The sequence below is a fragment of the Gossypium hirsutum genome, chromosome D07 (genome assembly GCF_007990345.1).
Source record: "Gossypium hirsutum isolate 1008001.06 chromosome D07, Gossypium_hirsutum_v2.1, whole genome shotgun sequence".
Taxonomy (NCBI): domain Eukaryota; kingdom Viridiplantae; phylum Streptophyta; class Magnoliopsida; order Malvales; family Malvaceae; genus Gossypium; species Gossypium hirsutum.
In genome coordinates, this window is record NC_053443.1 from 34,430,374 (window position 1) to 34,437,942 (window position 7,569).

Genomic DNA, 7,569 nt, shown 5'->3' on the forward strand with positions numbered 1-7,569 from the left:
GAAATAGGTAAAGTTTACCTTGAAAACAGATGCTGACAGCAGCAGTGGTGTGGATTTGAAAAATCACAAAAATTTGTAGGAATGGAATTAAATAGTGAATAAATTATGTAATCGAACCTTGATAAATCTATTTTCATATGAAAGTAACGAAACAATCATATGAACAGTATATTAAGAGATATTAACGTTCTCGTGAAACAGGGCCAGAACGGTTTCTGGATCTCCTGTTTCGACTTTGATAATTCACCATAAATTATCCAGAGATAATTAGAAGTCATTCCTTATATGTATGGATTCCCCTTTGAGTCTAGTTTCATTAGAAACAAACGGTATGAGTATTGAAGCTCTGTACAGGGAGATATCCAAGTCAGAATACATGAAGGTCAGAGTAGTCGAACCCAGAATCCGGGGAGACTTTAACTAATAAATGTACAAATTTGCCCTACCAAAAATTCTAGAAATAAATCCACAGATGGATATATGAGTCTAATTTCGGGGAAATTTTACGGAATCAGTTTTCGAGTTTTTGAACTCGAGATATGATTTTTAAGGCGACAGTGACGCGGTTACCCAGCTTGTCTGGAATTTTTTTATGGACTGTGAAAACAAAGTAATTAAGTCTGTTAGCACCTCGCGTTCGACTCCGGCAACGGTCTCGGGTACGGGGTGTTACAATTTTATTGGTATCAGAGCTACGGTTTAGTCGATTCTAGGACTACCGTAATGCGTTGGGTCTAGCTATACATGCCATTTTATGTGATTATTTGATAGTGGGGTGATTTCTGACATTTGCAAATGTGTTTATTTATAGTAATGAATCCCGATCCCGACCGAGCGGTAGCTGATGATCTTGAGAGTTTAGCGCCTGCTCCCGCACAAGGGACAGCACCGGCGGACTCTCAACCTAATGCTAGTAACCCGAATGATGAAGCTAGACAAGCTTTCTATAGCGTGATGAATGATTGGTTCAACCAATACATTCAAACTAATACGGCTGTTCCACAACCTCCATTCCCGACAAATACCACCCCCACACCTACAATACCTCCGGTAACTGACCAAATAAGGTCAAATAAGCCCCCAGTTGACAGAATCCGAAAACATGGGGCTACTGAATTTAAGGCTACGGATAGCGACGATGCCGAGCAAGCTGAATTTTGGTTGGACAACACTATCTGGGTACTCGATGAGCTATCTTGTACACCCGATGAATGCCTAAAGTGTACTATCTCCTTGCTACGCGATTCTGCCTACTATTGGTGGAGTACTCTGACTTCTGTTGTGCCCGAGAGCAAGTAACTTGGGAGTTTTTCCAAACTGAATTTCAGAAAAAGTATATCAATCAGAGATTTGTTGATCAAAAACGGAAGGAATTTCTTGAGCTTAAACAAGGTTCTATGTCAGTTACTGATTACGAGCGAAAATTTGTTAGACTTAGTAGATACGCTCGGGAATGTGTTTCGTCCGAGGCTATCATGTGTAAACGCTTCGAGGATGGGCTGAATGAAGATATAAAAATGTTCGTTGGCATTCTTGAAATACGAGAGTTCGTAGTACTTGTCGAGCGAGCTTGTAAAGCCGAAGAGCTTAGAAAAGAAAAACAAAAAGTCGATGTGAGAACTGAAGAGTTTCGTAAAAGATCCTCGGGAAAGTCTCTTCAACAGGCATCGAAGAAATTTTGAGATGATGTGGGCCGGTCCAGAGGCACTTCGGGCCTTTTTAGACGAGATCGTGATCGACCCCCTGTGGGTACACGAGGCACTTCGGTCGCCAGTGTTGGGAATGAACGTCGAGACAGAACGGAATGCCGATATTACGGTAAATGGCATTCGGGGAGTTGTAGATGCCATGACCGCTCCTGTTACAAGTGCGGATCAGTTGACCACTTCATTAAAGATTGCCCGAGGTTGTCTGAACAGAATGTAAATCAGAGTGGGAAACCGGGTGCTACCACTGCTCGAGGTAGACCATCTAGAAATACGGGCAATGCTAGTGGTGGTCAGAGAGGATCTAGAGATGCTACGACCAGATCCGAGGCTCGTGCGCCTGCTAGAGCTTATGCTATACGTGCCCGCGAGGATGCTTCTTCGCCTGATGTTATTACCGGTACTTTTACTCTCTTTGATACTAATGTAATTGCTTTGATTGACCCCGGTTCTACTCATTCTTACATATGTGAAACCTTAGCATCCAGTAAGACTCTACCTATTGAGTCTACTGAGTTCGTAATTCGGGTGTCAAATCCCTTGGGTCGTTACGTGCTTGTCGACAAAGTGTGTAAGAAATGTCCCCTAGTAATTCGAGGTTCATATTTTCCGGCGGACTTGATGCTTTTGCCGTTTGATGAATTTGATGTTATTCTTGGTTTGGATTGGCTGACCGCGCATGATGCAGTTGTGAATTGCAAAAGCAAGACTATTGATCTGAGGTGCGCAAATAACGAGATAATCCGAGTTGAGTCTACGGACTTAAAGGGGTTGCCAGCTGTAATATCCTCAATGTTGGCACAGAAATATGTAAGAAAAGGGTGCGAAGCATACCTTGCGTATGTACTTGATGACAAAGAATTAGAAAAGAAACCCGAATCTATGCCGGTGGTTTGTGAATACCCGGACGTTTTTCCTGAAGAATTACCGGGTTTACCACCTGTTCGGGAGGTAGAGTTTGGTATTGAGCTTGTACCTGGAACTACGCCAATTTCGATAGCTCCGTATCGTATGGCACCAACCGAGTTAAAGGAATTGAAAGCTCAATTGCAAGAGTTGACGGATAGAGGTTTCGCTCGACCAAGTTTCTCACCTTGGGGTGCACCAGTATTGTTCGTGAAAAAGAAGGACGGAACCATGAGGTTGTGCATTGACTATCGTCAACTGAATAAAGTGACGATAAAGAATAAATATCCGTTACCGTGTATTGATGATTTGTTTGATCAATTAAAGGGAGCATCAGTGTTTTCAAAGATAGATTTGAGATCAGGTTATTATCAGTTGCGGATTCGAGATTCGGACGTACCCAAAACTACTTTCAGAACGAGGTACGGTCACTACGAGTTCTTGGTGATGCCGTTCGAGCTCACTAATGCCCCTGCGGTATTTATGGATTTGATGAATCAGATCTTCAGACATATTTGGATCGGTTCGTAGTTGTGTTCATTGATGACATCTTGGTCTATTCAAGAGATGAGATCGAACATACTGAACACTTGAGATTAGTGTTGCAAATTTTGCGGGATAAGCAGTTATATGCGAAGTTCAGTAAGTGTGAGTTCTGGTTAAGAGCGGTTAGCTTCTTGGGTCATGTGGTATCCGCATCGGGTATTCGCGTTGACCCGAACAAAATCTCAGCCATACTTAACTGGAAACCTCCGAGAAATATTACTGAGGTTCGAGCTTTTTGGGACTCGCCGGTTATTACCGACGATTTGTCAAAGGTTTCTCGATGATAGCCACACCGATGACGAAGCTACTTCAAAAGGATGTTAAGTTCAATGGACGGAGAAATGTCAGAAAAGTTTCGATCAACTGAAAACTTATTTGACTGAAGCTCCAATTTTAGTGCAACCCGAATCAGGCAAGGAGTTTGTCATTTATAGTGACGCATCCCTACTTGGGTTGGGTTGCGTATTGATGCAAGAAGGTCGAGTTGTGGCCTATGCGTCGAGACAATTGAAGCCACACGAGAGAAATTATCTGACCCATGATCTCGAACTAGCTGCCATCGTATTTGCTTTGAAAATATGGCGACATTATTTGTTTGGTGAGAAGTGCCATGTATTTTCGGATCACAAAAGTCCAAATATTTGATGACCCAGCGAGACTTGAATCTGCGACAAAGGCGTTGGCTTGAGTTGTTGAAAGATTATGAGCTGGTCATTAATTATCACCCGGGAAAGGCTAATGTGGTTGCGGACGCCTTAAGCCGAAAATCACTATTTTCTTTGCGAGCGATGAATGTACACTTGTCTGTTCTACCCGACAATGTGTTAGTAGCTAATTAAAAGCCAAACCATTATTGATTCATCAAATTCGTGAAGCTCAGAAAGTCGATGATGAATTGGTTGCAAAACGGGCTGAGTGTGTTCCGAACAAGGAATCGGAGTTTCAAATTGATGATGATGATTGTTTGAGGTTCAGAAGTCGTTTGTGTGTTCCAAGAATTCGGAACTCATTTCGATGATTCTGAACGAAGCCCATTGTAGCCGAATGTCAATTCACCCGGGTAGTACTAAAATGTACAACGATCTGAAACGTCAATTTTGGTGGCCGGGCATGAAACGAGACATTTCTGAATTTGTTTCAAGGTGTTTAATATGTCAACAAGTGAAAGCAGAACATCAAGTGCCTTCAGGATTACTTCAGCCGATCATGATACCCGAGTGGAAATGGGATCGAGTCACAATAGACTTTGTGTCTGGGTTACCTTTGACTCAGAGTAAGAAAGACTCGGTCTGGGTTATTGTCGATAGACTGACTAAGTCGGCTCACTTTATCCCTGTGCGTACGGATTTTCATTGGATAAACTAGCTAATTGTACGTTTTCAGATTGTGAGATTACACGGGGTACCTATTTCTATCGTGTCAGATAGAGACCCAAGATTTACATCGCGATTTTGGAAGAAATTGCAAGAAGCTTTGGGTACCAAGCTGCATTTTAGCACTGCTTTTCACCCCCAAACCGATGGTCAATCTGAACGAACAATTCAGATACTCGAGGATATGTTGAGATGTTGCGTCTTAGAGTTCTGTGGTTCATGGGAAAGGTATTTACCTTTGATTGAATTCGCTTACAACAATAGTTTTCAATCAAGTATTAAGATGGCACCTTACGAGGCTTTGTACGGTCGTAAATGCCGTACACCATTGTTTTGGACCGAGCTCGGTGAAAGTAAAATTTTCGGAGTTGATTTGATTAAAGATGCCGAACAGAAAGTAAAGGTAATCCGTGAAAGTCTGAAGGCAGCCACAGATCGTCAGAAATCGTATGCGGATTTGAAACGAAAGGACATTGAATATCAGGTGGGAGATAAAGTGTTCCTTAAAGTTTCGCCTTGGAAAAGGTACTCAGGTTTGGCTGTAAGGGCAAGTTGAGCCCGAGATTCATTGGGCCGTACGAAATCTCCGAACGAGTTGGTCCGGTTGCGTATAGATTGATTTTGCCCCCTGAGCTTGAAAAGATTCACGATGTCTTTCATGTTTCGATGCTTCGACGCTATCGATCTGATCCATCGCACATAATCAGCCCATCGGAGGTTGAAATTCAAGCCGATATGAGTTATGAAGAAGAGCCGATGCGTATCCTAGCTCGTGAAGTGAAGGAGTTGCGAAACAAAAGGGTTCCGTTAGTAAAGGTGTTATGCTCAAACACGGATCGAGGAAGCTACTTGGGAAACCGAGAGCTCGATGAAAGAACAATACCCAAACCTATTCACCGGTAAGATTTTCGGGGACGAAAATTTCTTAAGTGGGGAGAGTTGTGACAGCCCAAAATTGACCCTAGTCGGGAAGTGGTTTCGGGACCACAAAACCGAGTCATAAAAATAATTAATTTCCATATTCTATGCTTATTATGTGTGTACATGAGTATGTGGAAGTTTCATTCTCCAATTTTGCCAATTGCATGAGAAATTATTAAATAGGGATCGATATGAGACATGGTGAAAATATGATAGGCTAATTTAAAAGGGTCTATTAATGCATGTTATGAAAATGATGGGTTTGCATGTCAAATTACCCAAAATTTGAGCTAGTGGTTGGCCATGCTATGGGTGGAAACATGTTGGGAACATGTTGGCTTAGTGAGGTATGTTAGAAAAAAATAAAATAAGGAATAAGGTTAATAAAATACTAGTTAATAGGAGGAGAAACCAAAGTTTCTCCATCCTTGCTCCTCATTGCCGTACCTAGAAGAGAAAAGCTTTGAAAAATTCAGCTATGGTGGTTAGCTAAATCAAGGTAAGTTCAAGGATGATTCTTGGATTTTTAGCATTTTTTTTTGTTAGTCATCAAGTTCCTTGCTTAACCCATGACCAAAATTTGAAATGGTGTGGTGTCTTGAGCATTCGGTTTTAGTTATTAAAGGATGAGATTGGGTTATAGTCTTTATGTTTTATGAAGAATTGTTGAAGAGAAAATGTTCAAGAAATGGTTGTTGTTCATGTTATTTGGATGAAAAAGAAAATGGTAGTTAGGTGAAGTAGAGTCTAACAAATGAGCACATATGTGCATTAGTTGCTAAATGGAGAAGAATCGGCTAACAAGATGTGTACTAAGGCCGAATATGATTTTGGATACTATTGGGCAAAGTATGTGTTTTGAATTGATGGAATGGAGAGGATGCTTTAATTGTGTTATGAACAATTATATGTTAAATTAAGGTTTGCTAAGCTAGCTACTAAGGTGAAATGCAAATGTTAGCATATGATTTGGTAATAATCTGCTTGGGGACAGCAGCAGTAAGGTGATTTTGGAAAATCGCCATAATTTGTAGGAGTTAATTAGAAGCTGAGTAAATTATGTCATTAAAGCTTGAAGAGTCTATTTTCTTACAAAAGAAACTATAAAAACAAAAGAGTTACCGATCTTGAGATATTTGAAGTATTGTGGGGCTGAGTCAAAATGACTACTAGATTCCCTGTTCTGTTTTTAGAAAATCATTATAAATTGTACAAAAATGATTATAAGATAAAATTTATATGCTTAAACTCCTTAATTAGTATAGTTTCAAATGAAATCAAATACAACACATTTTGAATTCTGTAAAATGAGAAATTTGATTCGTAGTGAAGAGTGGTCAGATTAGTCAAACAGTGAAACAGGGGAAACTTTAAGAAAAATCTGGTATTGATTGGCCAAGCCTAAAATTCTAAAATTTTATGGATGGAAGATATACGAGTCTATATTCAGGGAAAATTAACGGCAAGTGATTTGGAGTTTTGTAGCTCCAGTTATAAATAACTTAGTGACTACTGCTCAGGAAAACAGCTCGTAGTGAATATGTGATTTTGTTGTAAACATTAATGAAAATTTGCTAATGAATTATTTATTGATTTTTATAAAGCTTACTATAATCTATGTGTGTGAAAGTCGAATCAATATATATTATTCTGAAAGTAATACTTGAATAGTCGATTAATGACTATTTTAAAATTTGTTGAACTTAAGCTCAAGAGCAAAGGGGAACTAAATCCGATAAAGGGAAGGAAAAAGTAATTGAATAGCCATTGAAGTCGTTCGACAACATCCGAGGTAAGTCTTCGAGTAATGACCCTACTTGAATTATATTGAAATGATTAGTCATACTATGACGGATAGTCGAATGTGCATAGAGACTATGTTATAAAGCCAATCGAAATCATGCTCTTTGTGTGTGGCTATTGAGCCGAAATTGGAAAGGTTTAATAAATGTTTTGTGTTTGAGCCTTAGTAACGAAAATAAGATATGGATGTGTTATGATTATTGATATATGTGTGCATGAGCATTTGAATACATCCGGGCTAAGACCCGAAGGCATTTGTGCAAGTTGATATATCCGGGCTAAGACCCGAAGGCATTTGTGCGAGTTGATATATC